Here is a 26,176-nt window from a genome sequence, read left to right as displayed (position 1 = left end):
TTCTTAGTTGAATTGGACTGTGGTAAGAAAATGCAATATGTTGTGTGGTTCAATAATAAATATTTTTTGTTCCAAAGTATGGGGAGGCCAGGGCGAGGACCTTCTTGACTTGTAGACTACTTCCAAGTGCATCATCACATAGCAACGATAAGAATTTTTGCTTCTCTTATTCTCCTCATAATGTGATTAAATTTCATCATAGGTACTCTACCCATATGATGTAATCAAAAGATAATTACTTCCCAAAGGCTGTACCTTCTAATACAATCACATTCTTGTTTGGGTTTAACATATAAATTTTTGGAAGGTACAAACATTCAATCTGCAACAGCTGCTTTCATAACATAGATAATGTTTGAGTATATTAAAAAATGTGGTGGACTGTAAAGTATTTAAGTGCCATGTTTTTAAAGACCAGAGGGAAACTGTTGATACAGGACAGTTGGTGAGTTAGAAACACATAGAACCAATATTTTGTTCATATATCTGTCTTTCATAGTTGATTCAGACTTCTGTAACAAAATGGCACAAATGAAGAACATCAGTGACAGAAATTGTTGCTCACAGTTGTGCTAAGTAGGAAGTCCAGTCAAGGCATTAACAAAGTTTTTGTTTACTGAGGGCTCAAAGATGTTTCACAGATGACCCGTTCTTGCTTAATTCTCACGGTAGAAGACATAAATGAGTTCCATTTTATGTTTGTTATAAGGATACTAATTCCATTCTTGAGAGCTATACTGTACCCTCTTGAAATAACCTCTTTCTCAGTGGTTCTCACCTCTTAGCATTTTTACATTGAGAATTAGGTCTCACTACATGCGTCCAATCAAACCATAGCAGCACCTTAGTGCTGTGTATAGCACCAGACACAAACACATTCAGTTAAGATATGTTGAATGGATGAATTAAAAAAAATCATGAAATATCATTTCTGAGTTGGCTGTGACCTTAGATGTCAAGTAGAAAGAAGGGTTGACCAGTTCAACTTCATTAAGAAACATTAAAATAGCAAAATATTTCATATTCATTCCATGGCAAATTCAAAATAAGGAAATAATTCTTTTTTTCTCATAAAGATATATGTAAGTATAATTATTGGGAAAATGTTAGTAGCATTAATTCAAATTGAAGATGGTGTAAACTGCAGTGGATGTTGATATTAGATATGTAATATGTAGATAATAGTTATTCTTATTTATGGAATTATATTACTAGTGTCATCCCTAATAGGCATCAAAACAATGGAAACTTATTTTCTCTCAGTTCTGAAGGACAGAAACCTGAAGTAGCTTTAAGGGAAAATCCATTTTTATCTCCTTCAGCTTCTGCTCATACCAGACAGTTCTTAGTTTGTGGGGACAAAATTCTAGTCTCTGTTTCCAACTTCACATGGTCTTATGCTTTTCCTGTTGTGACTCTCCTCTGTGTATCTTTAACAGGGATACTTATAGCATTTATGGCCCACTATAGATTGATGTAAAGTTGATCTTATTTTGAGATCTGGAATTACATTTATGGAGATCCTTTTGATAGCTAGGATCACATCTGTAGGTTCTGGATGTAAGCATCTTTTTTTTTCTAGATACTATTCAATCTCCCACTTCAGCTGTGCTGAAATTAACCCTGACATCCATGTTTTCTGTTTGATATTCTAGTAATTTCTGCTAGGCTGTGGGTTGTTTCATCAGTACCTCAGAAAACAGCAACAAAAAATGATGGAAGTTTAATTATAGCTATGTTACTTTTATGGATATTGAATCTTGTTTCATAGTATGGCTTAAAGTCTATTTTGTTGAATTCTGTGGGTATATTTGAAAATATTATGTTAAGGTGTGCAGTCAGTTTAAGCATTCTGTATACATCATTTGGGTTTAGATGTTATCATTTGGTAATGTTGTACAAGTCATTTACTTTCTTACTGATTTTTCATCTGCCTTAGTGACCATAGTTGTAGATTTGTCTGTTTGTCCTCCAATCCTGTCAGTTATTACCTCTGGGTTTTGAAAACAGTTACTAGTTTTGTATATATACAGGATTATATATTACCTGCTAAATTTAACTAATTTTGTCCTCCTGTACATTAAAAAAAATACCACCATAATGTGGTGATATTGTGTCCCCAATATATTGTGCACCCTAATAAATTTATCTGGGGTTAGAGGACAAAACAGCCACTAGATAGACATAGAGGCCAGAAAATGGTGACACACACACACACCTTTAACCCTATCCACTTGGCAGGCAGAGATCCATCTGGATTTCTGTGAGTTCAAGGCCACACTGGAAACAGCTAGGCATGGTGACACACATATTTAATCTCAGGAAGTGATGGCAGGAAGCAGAAAGGTATATAAGGCACGAGGACCAGGAACTAGAGGCTTTTTAAGCTTTTAGGCTTTTAGCAGAAGTTCAGCAGAGATCCATTTGGATGTGGACTCAGAGGCTTCCAGTTTGAGGAAACGGGATCAGCTGAGAAGTTCCCGAGGTGAGGTTAACTGTGACTTGTTCTGCTTCTCTGATCTTTCATCATTCACTCCAGTACCTGGCTCTGTGTTTTTTTTTTATTTAATAAGATCTTTTAAGATTCTTGTTACACCATAAAGCTCATCTATTGCTTTATTACATATGCTTCTTAATTATGGCTTTCAATGATTACTTTAGATTGGATAATACTCATCTTTAAATTAAAACAGGCTAGCTTTTTTTTTTTCTTTTTTCAAGACAAAGTTTCTCTGTGTAGGTGCTTAGGCTGTCCTGGAACTCACTTTGTATACCAGGCAGGCCTCTAACTCACAGAGATCTGCCTGCGTCTGCCTCCTGAGTGCTAGGATTATAGCTTTGTGCCACCACTGCCTGGCATAATAGGCTAGCTTTAGATGGTGTTATTCACCCTGTGTGAGAACCTTACCTGTCTCCTGTTTTTCTCTGATTTTGTGTTACTCTTATGTATTCTTCTACTTTTAAGTCTGATGATATATTGTGTTATCTTTAGTCACTTACATTTTAAGGTAAAAGCCACTATAAACTAAACATGTTAGCTGCATGCATGCAGACTATGGACATCTCAGGATAGCTATGAATGTGGACTTGTGCATTTGTAGAATTGAAAACATCATATTGCAGTGTCAAAAGTTTGAATCCCTCTGTTATAATCTGAACATTACTACACACTTCACTTTTAAATGCACACTTCTAGAATGCCTTATCCCTTTATGTCAACTTCAATATGTTCTGATACCTACTTTCTTTAGCTTGAAGAATTTCCTTTAGTGTTTATCACAGTAGAAATATTTATGTATTGGATTTTTGCATTGAATGTTTGTATTTTTTGTACTGTTTTTACCTTGACCTTTGAAAGACATTTCACTGGCTACAAAATTCTAAGATGATAATTTATTTTTTTCTTTTCTCTAATATGTTTTCTTTTTCTTTCTTTCTTTCTTTCTTTTTTCTTTTTCTTTTCTTTTTCTTTTTTTTTTTTTTTTTTTTTTTTTTTGGTTTTTCGAGACAGGGTTTCTCTGTGTAGCTTTGCGCCTTTCCTGGAACTCACTTGGCAGCCCAGGCTGGCCTTGAACTCATAGAGATCCGCCTGGCTCTGCCTCCCAAGTGCTGGGATTAAAGGCATGCACTACCACTGCCCGGCCCTAATATGTTTTCTTTCAGTCCTTGAAAGACGGTCGTGTGTTGATTTCTTTCTGGCTTTCATTGATATTAATGAGAAGTCAGAAATCATTACTTGTATATGTAACATGTTATGTTCTCTTCTATGTAATATGTCATCATTTCTGGATACTATTCTCTATTATCATCTTAGATCTGTTTAATATTTTTGTTAAAAAGCTGTTACTTTGTTTATTTACAGTGCTGGGGATCATACTCAGGTCTTCAGGTATGCTAGGCCAGCATGCCCCCACTAGCCATACCTTAAGTCTTTAATTTTTTATAAAACAGTTTCAGTCTGATTGGGGTCATTGGATTTTGAAATTTGAAGGTTGAGGGATGCTATCAAACCTGGAAAATTATGGCCCATTGTTTCCTCAAGTGGTTTATTTATTTATTTATCTCTTTACTTTCTTAGAAAATTTCTCTGTAGAAGAACAATTTATATATTTATTTGTTTATTAATTTATGCATTCTTTTTTGGAGTCAATATTCTACTTGTAGTTCAGGCTGGCTTCAAACTTGGTCTCCTCTTGCCTCAGTCTCCCATATCTTGGGATAACAGACTTCTTCCACCATGACAACCTGGAAAACTGATTTGTAGTACTTGTTTCATTAACGTTCTCATAAGTTTTTAAGTTTTCCTTTCCTATTTGTGTTTTGGATTGGTTCTTTCTATGGCCTTTATTTCATTTAACTCTTTTCAGTACTGGAGAGTCTTACCTACTACTTCATACATTAGAATTTGGTTGCAGATTGGGCATTATTTTCCCTGCTCTATAATTCCATATTTTTCCAGTTTTCTTTCTCTTAAGATATATATATATCTTAAAAAACCTAAGTAATATCTTTAAAGTTCTTGCCCACTACTTGCACCCTTATCTCTGTCTACATTTATTTTCACTGACCAATTTCCTGATTGTTTGAAAATCTATTGATTTTTCTCTAGCTGTGGGATATGGGAATATGATATTGTTGGCTATTAGAAGTTGGTATCTTTATTTTTTTATTTTTATTTTTTGGTTTTATGAGACAGAATCTTTCCATGTAGCTCTGGCTGCCCTGGAAGTCACTCTAGTCCAGGCTGGCCTTGAACTCAGAGATCTGCCTGCCTGTGCCTCCTGAATGGTAGGATTAAAGGCATGAGCCACCAGTACCTGTCCCTGAAGTTGGATATTTTAAAGCATGCCTCTTTATTTTTTAGCACACTGTAGGTTGAATTCAGGGCTTGGTAAATTCTGTAACTCTATATGATCTTCTTAAAGAGTAAATTTCTGTTATATGCACATCAGTTAATTTTACGACTTGTTTTTAAGCTTTGTTTGTATGAATCTAAAATAACACTTGTTCTATGGCTAATTTAGTCGCTCTCCTGAAGTGTGGTCTTTTTTCTAGCCCTGAAAGCAATGGTTCTCAACCTTCCTAAAGCTGTGTCCTTTAATACATTTCCTCATGTTGTGGTGACCCCCCAACCATAAAAATATTTCTTTTTTTTTCCATAAAAATATTTCATTGCTACTTCATAACTGTAATTTTGCTACTGTTATGAATCATAATATAAATATCTGTGTTTTCCAGTGGTCTTAAGTGACCCCTGTGAAAAGGTCATTTGACCCAAAGGAGTCGTGACCCACATGTTGGGAACCACTTCTCTAAAGGCTTGGTGAGATATTTTCACACAAATCAGAGCACAAATGTCTCAGCCCTGTGCAGTCTGCGGTGGTTGAGTTTATTCTTCTCTAGTAGCCATTTGCCCATTCTAATGGAGTCTCATCTATGATTTAAAAATTGCTAGTCAGCATTATCTCAAGTAGAGACTCTCTTGTAGATCTCTAGTACTGTTTTTCTGTGGGGATTACTTTTCTCTAGTGCTGTGCTCCATAGATTGAAGCTGCCTCATTCTCCCTGGTCTTCCATTTCTCTTTTTCCAGCTCCACAGTACTGTGGTACTCTGTATGCTTTGTCCTCACCTAGCACTGCACTGTGGAAAGTACTTCCACACGTACAGCCTAGATCACTGTAATGCTTATTTAATTTTTTTCCATTCTCTCAGGGATCACAGCCCTTTGCAGACTGTTGTCCAGTGTATGGAAACAGTTGTTTCATATATTTTCTCTGATTTTCTAGTTGTTTACACATGGAGGGCTAGTCTACTACCAGGTACTTCTTTATGGCCAGAAGCAGAAGTGCCTCACATAATTTTTATCATTGAATGAGGTTTGCTTGTTACTCTTTAGTTAATAGATTGTTGAATTGGTATTCATTTGTTCCTTGAATGTCACACTTTAAAAGTATACTTTCTTAATTAATGCATAAACAATAATTACATAGTTCCCCCCTCTGTGTATGTATGTAAATCTGTGAGATGATCATGCAAGTTTAATTAGTCATGCCATTTCTGTTTCTTTTAAAGATATCTGTATGTATGAAAGACATTTACATACTGAATTTGTATATAGTCTGTTTGAAGATCATTAGAATTGTGACCTACATTTTTTTCCACTGGATTTTCTTCACTGATAGCTAAGTGTTTTGATAGAGTGTAAAGCAACATTTAATAGTTTCTCAAATCCCTTGCTATCCTCTTTGCAGAATGAAAATTTTTACTCTTTATGTCATAGTTGGGAGTATAGAATATGAAAGTATAATTGTCCATGTCTCTTAACTATAATTTTCATTTGAATAGTCTCACAAGATGCATTTCTTTTCTCCAAGAAATAAGTGAAGGCTCTTTTGAGTTCAGAGCTTAAATTAAGCACTCTTTTAGGTTGAGTTCCCAGGACACTCAGTTTTTCATTCTAGGTAGCACTGTCTTATCTTTACATTTCCTGTGTTGTCTCTATAGATGGTTCGAAAAGCAATACTTCATCAGGTTGCTGCCAGTACTCCTGTGGGAGATGGTTATTAAAAGCATATCCTTTCCTCACCAATTCAGAGTGCCAGGCTTTCACTGATCTTATGTACTTGAGCTCTTCTGACACAAGGGGGAGGGTAGCTAAACAGCTCTCAAAGCTGGCTTTATAGCCTTTCAGTGAACTAGGGAAGGTGATTCTCCATCTTTCTCTGCCTCTCTATCATTAATATCGTTGATCGTTGGAAAGAGCTGCAGTCAAACAAAAATGGAAACTTTTGTAATTTATGTATCACTTTAAAAAGGCAAAGAAATGAAGGATTATTGCAGTTGGTGCAGTCCCTGATACAATTAATATCAAATGCATATAAATCCTATTAGAGATCTGTCATGGGTGAAAAAGGAATATGAAAAATGCGTGACCTATCTTTATTAGATTCAGTTAGAGAGAGACCATACAGAGCTAAGGAGCTTTATGAACTGCATATTAATCATAACCAGTCTTCTGAGATAAACCTATTTCTTGTAACTTATCAAAGCCATACAGAAGATTAGTCATTCCCTTTGGTCAAGGAATGTTTTACATATTGTTCTGAGTTTTGAACATCATAGCTTTAAAAACTGATTAACAGATATTTTAATACTAAATATATATCTCATTGAATTATATAGCTTAGACAGCAATTATCCTGTAATGCCCCCTTAATAGGGAGATGGGCACTTTGTGACAACCTCTGTATCATTGTTTTGTTGCAAGGAGGCACTCTAGGGAGTTGTATTAGAGATCACACAAAAGAACTTTGCTTCAGCAAGCCATAGTTAAATTGTGCAGAAACACTTCTTTCTTAAATCTTTATTTTAAGCAACAATTGCTAGATGCCAGCACCATTTTTTAAATGTCATTTTCAATTCCTGAAGTCTTTTATCTCGTTGGGAAGGAGGAGAATTAGCTCAAGGGGATGGTTAAGACCATCATGTTCACACACTGCAGTACTAAAGATAGTGGATGTAGAACAGCTATAGTCTGACAAAGATAATTAAGACTGTATTTTAAAAATGAGAGAAAGAGAGCAAGAGAATTTCACAAGATTATTAGACTTTTTGGATAATGTACGGTGTAACAGTAATACACTGGATTTTGTATTGTTGGCCCTAAATACTGAGAAATGTTGATTGCCTCTTTAGTACCCTAATTGTATTAGGTAATGCTGACAAAATCATAGAAGTATTTAACAATGAAGGTTTTTATATTTAATGATGTATTATTTTATAGCTTCGTTTTTGTATTTCCAAACGAGTAGGCTTGTTTTTTTTTTAAAAAAAAAAGTTTTACAGATGTATATACAGTGAAAAAACTCACTCTTCCCTTCTTTTACTATAAGGATAACTAATTATAATAATCCTTCTAAGTATTTTAAGAACTCATTTTCTGATGAAAGACATAGAAAGTGGGCCCATAATAAATCTGCAGCTCCATGAATTACTTCAGAGTGTCTATATCTGTGTAATGCACACCCAATTTAAGAAATGAACATTGAAATCACTTCTCACTTCTTTTGATGTACTCAAACACAAGCACTAATTTGCTTTACAATACTCTTATTTTCAGCTGTTTTTAAATTTAATATTGAAAACATATGCTCTCATGGATTTGTGACAGCATTTTCTGTGTTTAATATAATTTTAATTTTTAAAAAAATTATTGGTCTATACCTGAAGTTAGCCAAATTTTTCTAGAACGGGATAGATGCTAAATATTGTAGGGTCTGTGGTACGTTCTCTGTCACAACCATTCAAGTTGACTGCTGTAGATAGCATAGAAATGAGTAGTCTAGTGTAAGAGTCCATTGTATGATTATATCACAGTCAACACACCCCTTCCGATACAGGCAGGAATTTCTTTTTCCTTTTGCCCTGAATACTCATACAACATTTGTTACTACTATCATTATTATTGATTGTTTTTATTTTATGTGCATGGGTGTCTTGCCTCCATCGATGTCTGTGCACAATATGTGCATGTGGTACCCACAGAGGTCAGAGGAAGGTTTTAAATATTCTGGAACTTGAGGTAAACATAGTTGTGAGTTGTCATGTGGTTGCTGCAAGAACTGGAAGTGCTCTTAATAGCTAAGCTAGCTCTCAAGCTCCATAACATTTGTTCTTTTATATATTGATGTGCATTTCTGTTTGGCATATAGAATTGATGTATCATAGGGCATGCCTAAGTTCAACTTAAGTAGGAATGCTGAAAACTTTTCTAAAGAGGTAGATTAATGGAATGCTCTACCAGTAGATAAGCATATCATTGCTTGTGTCAATAGTGCTTTTCCAAGATATTTCCCTTACTAATTAAGTTAGTATATAATAATGCTTTCATTTTAAAATCATACCATTAGTAATCCTGCATATTAATGTATATTTTGTCAAATCACAAAAAGTGTAGAAAATCTGATAATATGATAGACTCTGATGTAATCAGTTATTAATATTAATTTCTTAAAAATCTAGTATATATGATTTCTAGAGTCAGCAGATTTTTATTGTCAACACATGTCTAATAGTACTATTAGTGTAGTCATCGAGAACAAAGGAGAGTATGTACATTCTAGATAGCACAATTTCTTCATATCATACATCCTCCATTAATAACTCTTTTGAAAGTTATCTTTGACCTTTATTTTAGAGTCTAAACTCTAACAGTCTTTTCTCAAATGTCTACTTCACATTTTTTGATATCACTTACTGGCTGTATTCTCTGGTTTCTTATAATCACATTATCCTGCCCCAATAATTTTGCCTGATTCCTGAAGACTTTGTTCAGAATATGAATCTTCTCCCTTGCCATGATAAATTCATGTTGTCAACTTTATGTTTTTGTACCAACATTTATATCTTTAGACTTTTAACTAACTTTGCAGTCTTACCATCTTGACACCTAACCATCTCATTAAGTTAAAATGTCTAAAGTGCCATTTATAAGTTATAATAATTGTCCATGTCTCCCCACACCACTTGACCAGATGAAAGTCTCAACTTCCCAGTTTCACCATGTAGCAAATAGAGAATAGAGAGAAGTGTTCTATTAAGCACTGATAATTAGCAAATAATAGAATAATTTCTTTCCACTGGTTAAAGGAAAGGTAAGTGAAAACTTCACATTTTATATTGTCTCTTATTAGGGAAGGAATTTTTATATGCTAAATATGAAATATTGTGAATTTTAATATTTGTTCTATAAGTGTAAATCATTTTACAACCATAATTTTAGCTAGTTTGGCAAGTTAACTCTAGAATAGTGAAATGTAGCAGTAGATCATCCTAGTTGAAGAATGACCATTGTTCAAGTCTTTATAGTATTCCAAAAATAAAGTTATAAATATATGCTGAAACTTCAAAATAAATTATCCAACATAAATAAGTCATCGTTATCATCTTGAGAAAGTAATTGCTTTGAATAATAAGAAAAAAAAGCATGTCTTTCGAGTCAGGCACTAATATGCTCTGAATCCAACTTAAATCTTTTGAGGAAAGCATCTGCTTTGTAAGACTGTTATTTCCAAATGTAGAAGCCATTATCTCATAGAGTTGGAGCACCACTGAAACCCTTTAATATTCTTGGATATGCAACCTAGAAACCACATCACACCAAGGCACATTCCCTGGTTGTAATCATGGCAATTAGGCAAAATTGTTTAAGTATATATTTGGCACTTTGTTCTAGGAGTGGTTTTAACAGCTTTTATATAAATTTAAGTAGAAGCAGATGTAAAATACATGTATATACACACACATACACACACCAATCTATCTGTATACATAAAAATGCATGCATATATAAACGTATACATAAGTTTATATACACAACTTACATGTGCTATGTTTGCTTTAACAGAAACCAGAACATGACATTGGGGTCATATATAGTTAGACCCAATGAAATGCAATTTCCATTCTTCAATTTGCTTTTTTAAAGCCTACAGCACCCGATATTCCCAGGTGGTCTTCCATCGAAGTAGTAACAAGGCCCGACCCTGCTTAGCTCACAAGATCAGATGAGATTGGGTGTGTTCAGGGTGGTATGGCTGTAGACCAATTTTCTAAATTAAAAGTTCTAGGTGTTCTAAATTGAATTTCACTGGTGGATTATTATACTAGAAAAGAGAAAAATTACTGGCAAAATAATTGATATGTAAATGTAAAATTCCACAAATAGATTATAATACTCTGAATACTGAAGCAGAAATGAGTAATACTAGCTTTCTTAAGAAAACAATCACCAAACATCCTCAAACCACACCTGTATTTATTCCAGTGGCAGATAACAACAGTGAAACAAAGAGCTGTCTATTGAAATTTCACTTTCTAAGCTTTCTGTGTGTCTCAATTTTTGTGATCGTGAATAATGGGGAATGTCAGCACAAGGGCAGATGCTACATAATTGGAAACGATAATTTCCTATTCTGTGTGATTTGAAGGCTACACTAAGATTTCATCTGCCTACCTTTTTACATAACCAGAAATACCCACCATTATTCCACTCAACAGATAATATTAGGAGAAATATTTTCAAACAGTCGCTATTACACCTATATAATGCTTTGCCTAGAATTTTAAATAAAACTTCTCATAGTCTCTCTCATTTGTTTTATACATTAGAAGGTAGGTATGCAACAAGGACTGAGTTCAGTTCAGGTTGAAGGTAATGAGAAATTTTCAGTCTGAGTCAGATTGCATGAGAGGTAGTAACATGGTGGCAGTGTTCTGTTCTGAATGCCTGTGGCATCGCGTTGAAACTCTGACAGCCACATAAAAGTCCAGGCAGAATCCTTTTTCAGAGTGCACTGTTTCTTCCAGTCGTTGTCCCTCCTATCACTAACGGATTAAAATGAATGTATCAGGTTTAACTGTAGTATTCATGTGCTGAGTAGTGTGGACACCCAGGCCAGTCAGGAGTGAAGACTAAGTATAAACACTGAATAGACACTGTATAGGATCCCTCTTTGCTGCAGTCCTCTCAGCTTTGCATAAATGAAGCCGACTCATATCATCATTTCTTTGGAAATCCTGATCTCCACTCATGACACTTCCTATCTTCCTTAATTTTTTGTCCCTAAAACTTACACCTGGGATTTTTCTGCATAAATAAATAAATATACATATATGTGTATATATATATATATAACTGTATGTATATATTTATGTCTGCACATGGATGAGTATGTGTGACTATATGTATTTTTTATCTGTCTCCACTTAAATGCATATAAAAGTTGCTACAACTATAGCTAGAGGTGCTCTAAAATATACTTGGTATATTACATCATTATTACATTATTTTTTATAATAATTTTTTAAAACAATTATTTTATTTTACAATGCAATTCAGTTCTACATATCAGCCACGGATTCCCTTGTTCTCCCCCCCTCCCTCCCCTCTCCCCTTCCCCCCAGCTCACCGCCCCCCATTCCCACCTCCTCCAGGGCAAAGCCTCCCCTGAGGACTGAGATCAACCTGGTAGACTCAGTCCAGGCAGGTCCAGTCCCCTCCTCCCAGATTGAGCCAAGTGTCCCTGCATAAACCCCAGGTTTCAAACAGCCAACTCATGCAATGAGCACAGGACCCGGTACCACTGCCTAGATGCCTCCCAAACAGATCAAGCCAATCAACTGTCTCACCCATTCAGAGGGCCTGATCCAGTTGGGGGCCCCTCAGCCATTGGTTCATAGTTCATGTGTTTCCATTCGTTTGGCTATTTGTCCCTGTACATCACATTATTTTGCCTAGTTGCTGTGATTATTACCAGGGAACTTAGTTCATTATTATCCTTCTTTGTAGTGTATCAGGAAATATTACATAGATAAATACCATAGCTCAGATATGTAGATTCCTCTCTTGTCAAATGAACTTTGGTGTAATAGCAATAAAAGAAACAGTTTTGCGGTAGAGATGGCTTTCTGGTTAAGTGCTTACTGTACAGGCATTAAGACATAAGTCCAGACCTCCAACACACATGCAAAAACAAGGTGTGCTTGCATATGTCTGTAATTCCAGGGCTGGGATGTGGAGAATAGTAGGTCCTAGGGTGTCACTGGCCAACCACTCTAGTAAGCCTTAATTGCAGCCAGAGAGTCAGTTCAGAGAGTCAGAGACTCTGTCTCAAAAAAAAAAAAAAAGGATTGTGATAGAGGGAATATACTGAAGTTAACTCTCCGTATACACATGCATGGATATAATATGCCCCCATTCCACCTTTTTGTGCATACACATACATCTCTCTCTCACACACACAGGTACATTCACACACAAAGTATTTATATATCTTAAAAATGTGTGAGCATTATTTGATTTTTATTTTTCATATAAACTAACAATCACTAATCATATACCAGACAATAAATTGATTATTAATTGCCCCATTCTTAATTTTAAAGAATACTTTTTTTATAACACTCAATATTATCTATCATTCTGGTTTGTAAATACTTTATTAAATGTGCTACTGAGTCATTTTTTTCCCTAATGGCAATTTAATAAGTATTCAGTAAATAGACAGAAAGTCACACCTATTATTAATTGAACTCAAGAGGGGTGTTAAGAATAAAGAATTTGATGATTAAATTAACAAAATGATAAAAAACCAAAATGCACCTGTACTTTGCAGTAGTACCCATATCCCTCATAACAAAACAAAACAATCCTAATAATTATTCTAAACTTGCATTGACCAGAGATTTTTCTACTACAAGTGAATTTTTATTCATTCATTCTTCTGTTTTAAATATATCTACATGGCTGATTTGTCTCTTTCTTTAGAATTTACATTAAAATAATGCATTGCAGTTCACATACATATGGTACTGCTTAGTTGTCCATTCAAGAGGATCTTTATTGTTCTTGGTATAAAATTTTTATTGATCTATTTATTCAACAAAAGAAATCCTGAACTAAAAGCAACATCGTAATTGTTTTTCAACTACTACTGCTAGGAATTTAGAAATATAATTGAAATATTATGGCAAAAATAAAAGCAATTTCAATAGGAATTAAGCCACTAAAATCATCATCGCCATTGAATTATATGATTAGATAGTATGATGTTTAATGGATTCCACCTGCAACTTGCCTCTCAGCATTTCTACTGTTTTCCCTTAAAGTATATTCTACCCATTACTATTTTAAATTACACTGTTCCATGTATCTTATTTTTCCTCTTTCAACTCAAAAATTCTTCTTGTACTGCCATGGAGGGTACCGTGTCTTTAAGGTGCTTTGGGGATAGATATTAATAATTGCTTTTGGTGAGCTGGAGAGATTGCTCAGTGGTTATGAGCATTTGAGGACCTGATTTGTTTTCCAGCACCCACATTGTGATTGGTCGCCCTCTTCTGACTCCTCCAGGTACTGCACATACAATGTGTACAGACATACCTGCAGACAAAACATGTAAGATAATGAATCTTCAGAAACACTAGTTATGTGTTATTTCATTAGTTGACATATAAAATAGTAAACTAAACACTTTTGGACATTTACTCACAAAATTTTTCCCTATATTCCATGAGAACTTAGCACTTTGTATCATTTAGTATCAGCACTTAGTATTTAATGGAAAAAGGATCTCATTATTCTAACTTTCCTAGAGACTGTTTTTCTTCCAAGTAGTAATTGGAAGAGAAGCCTCCTTCTTCCAAAATAAATAACTTGCCTATTTCAAAGTAGGAATGAATCTGTATTTGTACTTTCTAATATGGTTAGCATGTGAATATTGTGCCCCAAACGCATATGAGCTCTACACTTTTAATAGTATTATAAGTATACAATAGAAAGCTGATTGCTATAGACACATTGCTATACAGCATATTTCCAGAGGCTTTTCAAGTAGCTTTACTGAATTAAATCAATGAAAATTAACTCCTTTTTGTGCCACTCAGCACCTAGCACCCACCATTCTACTTTTTGCTTTGGTTAATTGATTAATAATTTGACTGATTTAGTTTAGGTATATCCTGTAAATGGTGCCCTGCAGCATTTGTCTGTCAGCTAATTTCAGTTGTTTATCATTGCTATAGCATATAACAGGATTTCCTTTTACATGGCTGAATAATTTTCTATTATGTATATCTATTTAAGGAAGGGACTATTCTTTCTCGACTATATATTATTCTACTGTTATAGAATATTAGTTGGATGTATGTTATAAAGTTTATTTCTGGATTCTATACTGTTTCTTTACCCAATTTTTCTATTTTAATGGCATTAATATTATCAGTATATATTTGTTTTACAAACCCATTTTATATACCTGTATACCTGGTGCTATTTAAAAATGTCTTTGGCAAAACCAGGTATTGAATAGAAAAAGTTGGCACTTTGAGATGCCTGTTGTCAGAAGGATATCTGCTAGCTGCATGATGTGAACAGATTAGTCATGTGAACAGGAACTCTATTTCAGGCTCAGAGGAAAGTTGAAATTAATTTAAAAAGTCATTAACATTAAAAAGGCATTTACATGGTGGCAAAAGAGGAAGGAAGCAAGTGTGATTGTGAAAGCAGTTTGAGGGTCATGTGATAAGGATCACACAATGAATCAGAATCCAGGTCTAGTTGGGTTGTTTACAAATATAGATCGAGCTAAAAGTGTTGTCTTTAAAATGAAATTGCTTTCTGAGTAGCCATCCCTGAACACTGTCATTCTGATAATAAACACATGTGGATACAGAGTGCTTTGTGACAGACCTCACGATAGGGATCCTGTGCAGACAAGAGTCTAGAACTTTCTAATTTGCTACATGATATTCAGTGAATGGTGATCACATCCATGTCTCACTGCTACTGAATCAATCATTTCATGTATTTGCAGTCCCATAGTTCATTTTCCACTGCAGGTATAGTCTATGAACTACCCAGGGGATGCCTGGCACAGTGGACAGCTGACCATTTAGATGTATTATGTGCTTTCTAGTGCATACATGCTTCTGACAAATGTTGGTTTATAAATTAGGTTCAGTTAGAGATTAACAAGAACTAATAGTAAAATAGAACAGGTGTAACAATCTACTACAATACAGATGGTCCAAAATACACAAATTGCTTATTGGTATGATTTTTCTATTTAGCATTTTCATAGTGCTGTTGAATATGTATGACTGAAACTGAAAGTGTAAGTATGTATAATGGGGAACAATTATTAATGATTGAAATTATAGTAAAAACACTGAAAGGGATGTATGAACACTTCTTAATTTTTAATGATGAATTCTTTCAAATTTTAGTATGGCTGAAATGTAACTTTTAATATTAAGTCTAGTATCAATCATCTTTCCATCACTGTAAGACTTTGTGTATCTATACATATCTTTTGTAGTCTTTGACAATGAGAGATTGGATGTAACTGACAAATTTTCTGTCACTAATGCCGGCACTGGGTCTGACTTTTTGCTCTTAAAAATGCTATTTTCACTTTAAAAACGCTTTAAAGATATATTGAACTCTTTTTCTAAAGCTCTATAAACCATTTATACACACAAGTAAGTTTCCCACACACAAGGCTCACAACAGGCAAAATTCCATTGTCTGTTTTAGATTTTTCTGTGAAGTATATTGTTTTGGCTTCTTTTAAACATCAAGACATGTATCACCAGGTTGTAATTTCTTAGTCTCGACTGTGAACGTTTCTATACTACTCTTTGTTAGATTGCATATAGATCATAAAATACTGTTAAATTTTCTGAAAGAATGCAGGGCATGGTGGCACATACTTTTTTTTTTTTTTTGAGACAGGGTTTCTCTGTGTAGCTTTGCGCCTTTCCTGGATCTCGCTTTGTAGACCAGGCTGGCCTCGAACTCACAAAGATCCGCCTGCCTCTGCCTCCCAAATGCTGGGATTAAAGGCGTGCACCACCACCACCCGGCAGGCACATACTTTTAATCCTGAGAGGCAGAGGCAGGTGGATCTCTGAGTTGAATGTCAGCCTGATCTACAGAGAGTTCTAGGCCAGTCAGTTCTACATATTGGGACTCTGTGTCAATAAACAAAATGAAATTTATAAGAAATGGGAATCGGGGACATTTTTTTGGCTATAAGAATCCATCCAATTCATATTGTATTGTAAATTTTTCTGTTATGTAAATATAACAATAAATAAATAAAATAAATATAAATATAACAATAATGACAGCAATCAAAACTGAAGAATATTAGATCTGATTTTCTGAATGATGTGCTTTTCTCTACCTAACTTCTAAGTACCTTCTTGTTTGCTGTTGACTGTGCATGGGATTAAAAGGAAATTGAGCCTAGAAATTGTTCTCTGGAATTGTTTGATCAATGAGAAGGTGCTATTTCAAGAGTAGTTTTGATGCTTTTGAGCATACATTGTAAAATTTATTGTCAGAGAGATAAGTAGCTAAACATGCTGGTTATATACCTGTGGGAATGACACATTAGAGGAAGAGATACTGAGAGAATGTGCTTTCTGTTAACTTTAGAAATCATTAGAGATATTTTAAATGAACAACTTATTGCTGGAAAATTAAGAAACTCTTTGGAAAAATAGAATTAGATTCATTTTATCCTACCTTTGTCCATACTTGTCAGAGCTACTAAGAGGTTGGGTATAAAGGTAAAATTGCACACATGCTAGGGAGAAAGGTAATTGCTATTTGGTTTTGATGCTAGAAAAACCTTTACAAAAGGAAAAAAATAAAAATAGAAGCTATAAAAGAAAATACAGCTCTTATTCCTAGCCTACACGAATTAGGACTTTTTGTAAAACTAGTGTATAATATGCATTATTGAAGAACATGTGGTGAATTGGAGCAAATTTAGAAAAATTGGTAACATAGGAATACCTTTGTGTATGAGTGTTGTTAGATAGCTGAAAGAAATAAATATCCTAAAGTGGCTAATTTGTAAGATAGTACATTTCTTGAAGAAAAACTAATGCAGGAAAATAAATGTGAAAATGTTTATAATGACATCCCAAATTCTCTTTCTAGAAAAGTTTCCCAAAGAAGGAATGTACAAAAATGATAGCTATGGATATTTAGTATTGTATTTTTTCTCATAGTAAAAATCTAGGTTTTATGTGCCTAATAATAAGGAATTAAGAAGTCATCACATGATAATTGATAAATTATTACATGATAATTAAAAATATTCTATATATTTATTGTATGGGATACTTTCATCACATATTAAATTTTTAGACTTATTTTATGTATCTGAGTGTTTTGCTCCTATATATGTCTATATACCACAGTGTAATGGGTAGTTGTGAACTGTTAAGTGTGGGTGCTGGGAGTTGAACCCACAAGTGCCAGAACAGCAGTGGTCTTAACTGTTGAAACAGCTCTCCATCCCCCTTCATTATATATTAAACAGAATACGTTAAATAGAAAATACATATAGTACAAAAATCAATTTAAAAAATATTTTGTACAGGGGCAAAAAGGATAGATTATATGAAAAAAAAGAAGTTCCTCCAGATGAGAAAGTATGGTAACTTTTATTATTGTCTTTTGTGTTAATTATATTTTCTAAGTGTAACACAAATTCCTAAATGGTCTTTTAATAAAAAACCCCAGAGCCAGAATATTGTGGTAAATGCTGAAAGATCAGAGAAACATAGGAACAAGCCACCTCTTACCTCTAGGACTCCTCAGCCTGAAAAAAGCTTTTAGTTCCTGTCTCCTCATGCCTTATATACCTTTCTCTGCCAAGCCATTAAAGGCATGTGTGCTTCCCAATTACTGGGATTAAAGGTGTGTGCCACCACTGTCTGGCTCTGTTTTTCTCCTAGACTGAGTCAATCTCATGTAATCCAGGGTGGCTTTGAACTCACAGAGATCCAGACGGATCTGTGCCTTCCTAGTGCTAGGATTAAAGGTGTGTGCCATCACTGCCTGGCCTCTGTTTAATCTAGTGGCTTGTTCTGTTTTCTGATTTTCAGGCAAATTTTAAGGGTACACAGTATATCACCACATCTAAGTTTCCCTTAATGAACATGTATTAGATTTAAAATGAAACAAGAGGAAAAAATGATAAAGAAGTTAGAGGTTTGATCTTACTAATAAGAACTTTTTTAGATTCCTGCTACAGTTCCTTCCTTAAAATTTACTATTTTTCCTCATCCCCTTTCCCTTCCATTCTCCCTTCCAGCTTCCCCTCCTTCCTTCATTCTTTTTATCTCAGGTATTTGTTTCAGCAGCAGAACACTAACACAGCTACTAAAAAATAAACCACTTAATGATAAAAAATTAAATAAATGATTATAGCATAGAAGAGTATATGCTAATATCAGTTAGATAGTGCTAAGTAACTGTCATTTAGGGCAGAGTCAGTCTGTCTTCCATATAAATTGAACATTCTCTCTTTCTCATTCATTCAATTTGTCTCACTTGAGGAGACTGGCTTCGATCAGGGTTCTCAACATCCTAATGCTGTGACCCTTTAATTCAGTTATTCATGTTGTGGTGGTCCCAACCATAAAATTATTTCCATTGCACTTCATAAGTATAATTTTGCTGCAGTTATGGATTGTAATGTAAATATCTTGTGTTTTCTGATGGTCTTAGGCGACTCCTGTGAAAGGGTCTTTTGACTCCCCACCCCCGTGAGGGTTACAACCCACAGGTTGTGAAAACATTGGCTTAGACTGACTGAGATGGTAAGATGTGACAGCATATTAGAGCTGGAATACATCATTTATCCCAACATGAACTTTCTCTTCGTGAGTGAAGGGAAAGAATCTTGCCCATGTTATAGAGCTGTACAGCTGAAAGTAGAGTAATGCAAATTATTGGATGAAAGAATATTTGGATTACATGGGGGAATGATTAAATATTTGAAAAAGAATAGTTATTAATGATGTATGAAACATATGTATTTTAGTTAAGCCCACATTTTTTTAAAGTACATTCGGGGATTAATTTCCTTGCTTCAATATTTGCTTAAAAATAGAAAGTGATGTATTAAAACAACATTTCCCAGAAAGAAAGTGAGGTAACAGCTAATTTATATTAATCAATGGTTGTAGTCCTAGTTTTAATCCATACCTATAGTAGTTTAAACTGTAGTAGCTATTAGTAGCCTTACTTAGTGTGCGTGTTCCTCTGTGTACTTGTGTCAGTACATATGTATATGCACACATGTGTACATGTAGGTGCATTTGTGTGGGGTGCAGCAGTTAATTTTGGGTGTTTCTCTTTCTTTGAATCAGTCCATCTTCCTTTTTTGTTTCTTTTTCATTTTCTTTTCTTTTTTTTTTTTTTTTACTGTCTTGGAACTCATTGATTAGCTTAGGCTGACTGGCCAGTGAGCCCCAGGGGTCTTCCTGTCTATTCTTTCCCAGCACTGAGATTACAAATAGACACCATCACATACGTCTTTTTCTGTGGTCCTGGAGAGCAAATACAGGTCCTCATGTTTGCTCAGCAAGCACTTTCTGGACCGAGCTGCCCCTTGAGCTTTTTTAACCTGTAAAATACCCTTGAAAACACCTGAATATGTTATTGTAGAGCAAGGGAGAAATAGCTAAGTATTTAGAGAGAGAAAATAAAGAGCTTGTATAGAATACTGTGAATAGCAAATTGGTAGAGTTAAAAAATGCTATTTCAAAGGAAAATGATTGTTTCTGTTATATTCTATTAAACCATAGTCTGAGTTAATAGAATATGTAAAGTTAAAACAAAAAGAACACCTCAAAAGATCTGGAGGGATAATATTCAGGGGAAAGAAAAAATTGACAGGGACAAACCTTCATAGACAAAATAATTATGTCTTTCTAATATTTTTAGTGTTAAGGTCCCTTTATACTTTCAAAATTATAACCTGCAAATCCTGTTTTTGGTATGATTTATATCTTTTGCTACTTTGAAATTTGATTTAAAATCAAGAAAATTCGGTGAGGGTGGGGCATGAGAACATAGGGAAATGGGAGGGTCTAGATGGAAGAGGGACAGAGTGGGAGGGCAGGGAGTGAGATACCATGATAGATGAGGACATCATGGGAATTGGAAGATGCATGGTGCCAGGGACACTCTCAGGAATCCACAAGGATGACCCCACCTTGGACTGCTGGCAGTAGTCTAGAGGGTGCCTGGACTGGTCTACTCTGGTGACCAGTCTAGTGAATACCCTAACCGTCATCATAGAACCTTTGTCCAGTGACTGATGGAGACAGACGCAGAGATTCACGGCCAGGCGCCAGGCTGAATCCAATCGATGAGAGAGGAGGGATCCTGCAGCCGGGGGATGTCAAGATAATGATGGGGAAAGGTGCAGAGATGACCAGCCACACTAGAGGAAGCCTGTGAACTGTAGACTAGTGGCTGTGGAGCCCCCATAGGACTGGAGTAGGCCCTCTGGATATGGAAGCTGGTTGTTTAGCTCAAACTGTTTGGGGGCACCCAGGCAGGTGGATTGGGATTGGTCCCTGGTGCATGGGCAGGTTTTTGGGAGCTTGGTGCCTGTGGTATGATGCCTTGGGCAGCCTTATTGCAGTGGGGGAGGGGCTTGGACCTGCCTAGGCTCAGTGTGTCTGACTCTTGATTTGGGGGATGTGAGGATTGGGGTGGCTTGAGAGGGAAGGCTGGAGGGTGGGAGGAGGGAGTAGGGGGGATCTGTGGGTGGTATGTAGAGTGAGTAGAAAATTTCATAATAAAGAAAAATGAAAAGAAAAAAATGAAGAAAATTCTAGAGCACAAGACTACAGAGGAACATTCTCCATTTGCAATAAGAATGGTTATTCTATCCCAGGTCAGGTAGCCTCTGGAAAACTCGTGCTTTTATATTCTCAGCCTCATTTCTCTTGTCAGAGAGATTTGTGTTTGTTTATCGTCGGCAACAAGAACACAGAAGTTGTGTTTTGATACAAGTATTCAGGTGGTATTTGTTATATATGGATAGAGGAGATGTTTGGTTGGTAATGGTATGAATTTTTCATGCTATAGCCTTCTTTCTCCTTTTGAAAATCACACTACACATTGTCATGATGCATAATTTAAAGAAACATGGTAGAATCTGTAGTTAACACATTACACTGTATCTTAGGTAATGCCATTACACACATTTATAATTATCTCACAAGACACTAGTATCCCATGAGTGTGGGAAATTTTGTTTCAGTTGTTATGAAATTTAGATTCCACTTTTACATTGTAGAGTTTTCTAATCTTCCACTCTATCCTCTTTTCATCACCAGAGAGGTTGTTGTGATTTACATGAATAAGTAAGAGAGCCATAGCTATTTTTTTGCAAACACATATGTATAATTTGGTGTAATGAGACCATATTGTTCTTAAGAAAATTGTGTTTAAATGGTATGTTTTGGTTCTTCATGGGAGATGATAGGTGTTGTATATAAATCAAATCTGGTAAATGTATTCTATTTAGACTATTTAAATGTCACAGAAATAAAAAATAAAAAAAATCAGCAAAAGGTTTATGATAAATTTTATGTGCTTTTTCAATAACTTTAATATAATACAAAAGTACTTATTCATCATGGTAAATGTATCTATCTCAAAGCAAATGTACTTTAAGAATTTCCTTTAAGATCAGAGGCAATACCTTGATGTTTATGATTACCAGCACCAGTAGTATTGGCCCATTTTCCCCTTTTCATGAAAGGGAGAGGACAATATGTATTTGCCACTGTGGTAAGAGAAATATATACATTATAAAGGAATATGTAAAATTATAGGAATATCTGATAATCAATATAATATGCATAACCTTTTACATACAAATAGTAACCTAAGCAGTCATTAACAAATATGAATCCAGTTTATTATAACAATAAGAATCAATGTCAATAACATTTCTATAGGATTATTTTTAGAGACTGACAACACAATGTGAAATTTATTTGATTATGAGTTTTATCCTTTAATGGCTAAGCCATCTCTGCAGCCCTGAAATTTTATTTGGAAGAGTAAACATTTGAAGAGATCCAGGAGAACTCAGGAACAAAAGTGAAGTGAGAGGAGACTGGCCCTGTAATATATTTAAAAATAGTGAAAACTACAATAATTAAAATAGTTAGATTCTCTTTTAGGAATAGACAAATACATTACTGACTCAGAAGGGAGACCCAACAATAGACTTAATACCCATGGGAATTTAGTGTATAAAGTATTTGAACTCATTAAGGATTAGCAATTCGGTTTTAAAAACTTGAGTGATAAAAACATCTTCAGCTGCAGTAGTGATTGAAAATATGACAGAGGGCTCATTATTTTAATATACAAAGTTTTTTTTTTAATTGAGAAAACAAATGTAATCAAGTTGAGATCCCAATTTAGGAGATGTCATTGCCTCTGAACAGACAGTTCACAGCTAAGCAAACACAAATAACATACATAGATACATATGTCTGTGTGTGTATTTGTGTGTATGTGTATACACAATTTAAGTTCAAGCAAAATTAAATAAATGTAGATTAAAACAGCAGCAATGGTACAACCTTTTTTGAAAACCTAGCACATTGCCAAATGTTTGAAATGCTTCATGTTAGTGTGATGGCGGGAGACAAGCTCTATTTTCTTGGCACCATCTTTCTTTCCTATCATTTTAGAGGGAAATTTCATGATACCTTCCAAAATTTGGGTCAGTAATTCCAGTCTTTGAGATTTATTCTCTGCTTTATCCTATGGAAATTTGTGAAGATGCCTGAACAAGAATATCAGATGTAATCTTTTCCCTCAGTAGGGCATTGGCAACCCAGGTCTTCTGTTGCTTTTCCTCTGGTTCAGGATGCTACAGCCACACTGCCCTTTTTAGTTCTGGAATATACCCAGTCATTTCCACTTTAGGACCTTTGTACTACCCAATCCCTTTGTTTGTAATGCTTCTTTCCTTGATTGTTACACACCTGGCTTTTTCTTATTTCTCAGGTCTCTTCTTAAGCATTACTTCCTCAAAGAAGCCTTTTCTAACTTCACAACATAAAGTGGCTCCCACTTCTCACAGTTCCCTGTTGAAGTGTGATCCGCATAGCTTTTCCTGTTTACTGTTTCCTTTCCTGTTTATGTGCTGTTTTTCTGAAATTTGGAAGAGAAGTATACTTGGTAATTAAAAGCATTGGCTGTGAAGTCATAGCTGGGTTCATGTTTTGGCCCTGCCATTTGCTATCTGTGGGCACTTGGGGATGATTTCAGCTTAATCCCCATATGTTTCATTTTCCTTATCTGTAAAGCTGTGTAAGAATAGAGCATATCTTATAGACTTGTGAGAATTCAATGTACTTTAACATCTGTGTTAGTTACTTTCTCCTTGCTGTGATAAAATACCTCACAGAATCATGTTAAGGGAAGATGGATTTATTTCGGGTCACAGTTTGAGAGGAAAGAGTTCACTGTGGCAAGGAAGGCATGGCAGCTGGGGCTTCATCTGTGGAGCTGGGAGTTTGAAGCAGCTGTTTGTTTCCTAGTACCAAACCAAGAAGCAGAGAGATTGGGTGGTGGTAGAGAGCTGAATTATAATCCTAACATCCCCACCCCAATATTTCTCTTCATGTAGTAGCTCACTTTCTCTAGTTAGGCTCAACCTGCTAAAGATTCTGCAGCCTCTAAAACACTGCCTTCAGTTCAGGACCAACTGCTAAAGACAAGTTACATTCAAGCCATCACAGTGTCTAAACCCATTCAAAGCACTATTTTGATATGTTAGAAAACAAAACTCCAAAAGATTCAAATGAGCAACCAAATAAACACCATCTCCATCTTGATCCAGTGAATTAGAATAATCACTCACCAAAGGACTATTTTGGTAGTGTCTCAGTGAATGAGATAGATATGCACGTGCAGAAGCAAGTCTCCTTTAGAATGTGCTATCAGTGAGAATGGCCTAGAGCACACTTCAGTGTTGACTTCCAAATCTCAGTGTCACAGCTATTTTCTGCTAATACAGCATACCCATCATGTCTCACTGAGAGTCTCTGGCTTATATTATGCTCATACAGGATCTTAGGCTCCACTAGATAGCAAAAGAAAGAAGACACTGAATGACATCTTAATACTTATGTCAGGAAGTACCAACCTTCACTTATACTCACATTGCGTTGGCCAAAATACACCAGAGAGCTACATCTGATTTTAAGGATCAGGGAAGAACAATCCTGTCTTCTTAAGAAGGATCAGCAGAAATTTGGGGGAGTGACACTTCTTGACAACAATATGTGTATTGGGAATAAAGGTACAAGATAATAGGAATAGTTCCATTGAAAATATATACCATCATGCATTGTTTAATTATTGAAATATGGCATTAGCTGGTCCCATTGTCCTGTGAATATCCTACAGTATACATAGAAAAACATAAACTTAGACTTCCTAGTGTGTCTATTTTTGATTTATTTTCTTTCTATACTTTTTTGTTTGTTAAAAACTAAAATGCAAAACCACAGTATGCTGGGTCTATACAAGGTCAATTTAATAACAACATCTACCAACTTGACATGTTGTTCTAGTGCAAGGCTGTTGAGGTGAATAGCATGCATAACACTTATTGGCTGCACTGCTAACAGTGCCTTCTTCTAGAATACCTCCTGAAAATCCTGCTCAATGTTGTTTTACAGGTAACTTTTGTTTAATAAGTAGTTTTCAGTATATAACAATAAAAATATAGTATAGCAGTTTTATAAACCAGCAACAATAATTTGTTATTATATATTTTGCATCCTTGTGTTTGCCATTCTTTCATACAAGTAAAAATATAGTAGGTTGTCTTTTATATCAAGATCACCACAAACATTAGTAATAAATTATATTCTAATGTACCTAGGTGATAAGTTTTTCAGTCCATTACAGTCTTACTTTCTTTTTTCTTTTGGTTTGTTTTTTGAGACAGGCTTTGTCTGTGAAGCCCTGGCTCTTCTGGAACTCACTCTGTAGACCAAGCTGACCTCGAACTCAGAGATCTGCCTGCCTCTGCCTCTTGAATACTGGGATTAAAGGGGCATGTGCCACCACTGCCTGGCCCATTATAGTTTTAATGGGACCACAACTATGTATATAGGGTGTCCTTGACAGACTTGTTTGTATGGGCCCATACATAAAACCCCAGCTGGATCAGGAGCAGAGTGGGAGAATGGCGAGGGAGATACCATGATGAATGAAGACCCCAGGGGAATAGGAAGAAGCAGAGTGCTAGAGAGGTCCCCAGAAATCCACAAAGATACCTCAACTGTAGACTACTGGTGATGGTCGAGAGAGTGCCTGAGCTGACCTGCTCTGGTGATCGGATGGCCGAACACCCTGGCTGTCAAGATAGAACTCTCATCCAGTGTCTGATGGAAGTGGATGCAGAGATCCAAGGCCGAGCCCCAGGTTGACCTCCAGGAGTCCAATCGGCGAGAGAGAGGAGGAATTGTATGAGTGACAGATATCCAGACCATAATTGGAAAAATCACAGGGACAAATAGCCAAAATAGTGGAAACATATGAACTGGGAACCCATGGCTGAGGAGCCTCCATGGAATTGGGCCCTCTGAATAAGTGGGACAGTTGATTAGCTTGAACTGTGTGAGAGGCCCCCAGGCAGTGGAGCCAGGATCTGTCGTTGGTGCATGGGCTGACTCTTTGGAGCCTGGGGCCTGTGCTGGGACAGTTTTCTCAGCCTTGGTGTAGGGAGGAGGGGACTGGACCTGCCTTGGCTGAGT

General features: G+C 35.6%; 1 protein-coding gene and 1 pseudogene across 4 annotated transcripts in view; one reads left to right on the top strand and one right to left on the bottom strand.

The window, feature by feature from the left end:
* The window catches only part of Diaph2 (diaphanous related formin 2), a 748,266-nt gene that overhangs the window by 103,886 nt on the left and 618,204 nt on the right, over positions 1 to 26,176 (top strand). The gene's annotated exons all lie outside the window — the stretch shown is intronic.
* LOC121825960 (5S ribosomal RNA) lies at positions 10,486 to 10,604 on the bottom strand (annotated as a pseudogene).

Source organism: Peromyscus maniculatus, chromosome X (assembly GCF_049852395.1).
Source record: "Peromyscus maniculatus bairdii isolate BWxNUB_F1_BW_parent chromosome X, HU_Pman_BW_mat_3.1, whole genome shotgun sequence".
NCBI lineage: Eukaryota > Metazoa > Chordata > Mammalia > Rodentia > Cricetidae > Peromyscus > Peromyscus maniculatus.
Note: the sequence above shows the minus strand (reverse complement) of the source record. Positions and strands in the feature narration are given on the sequence as shown.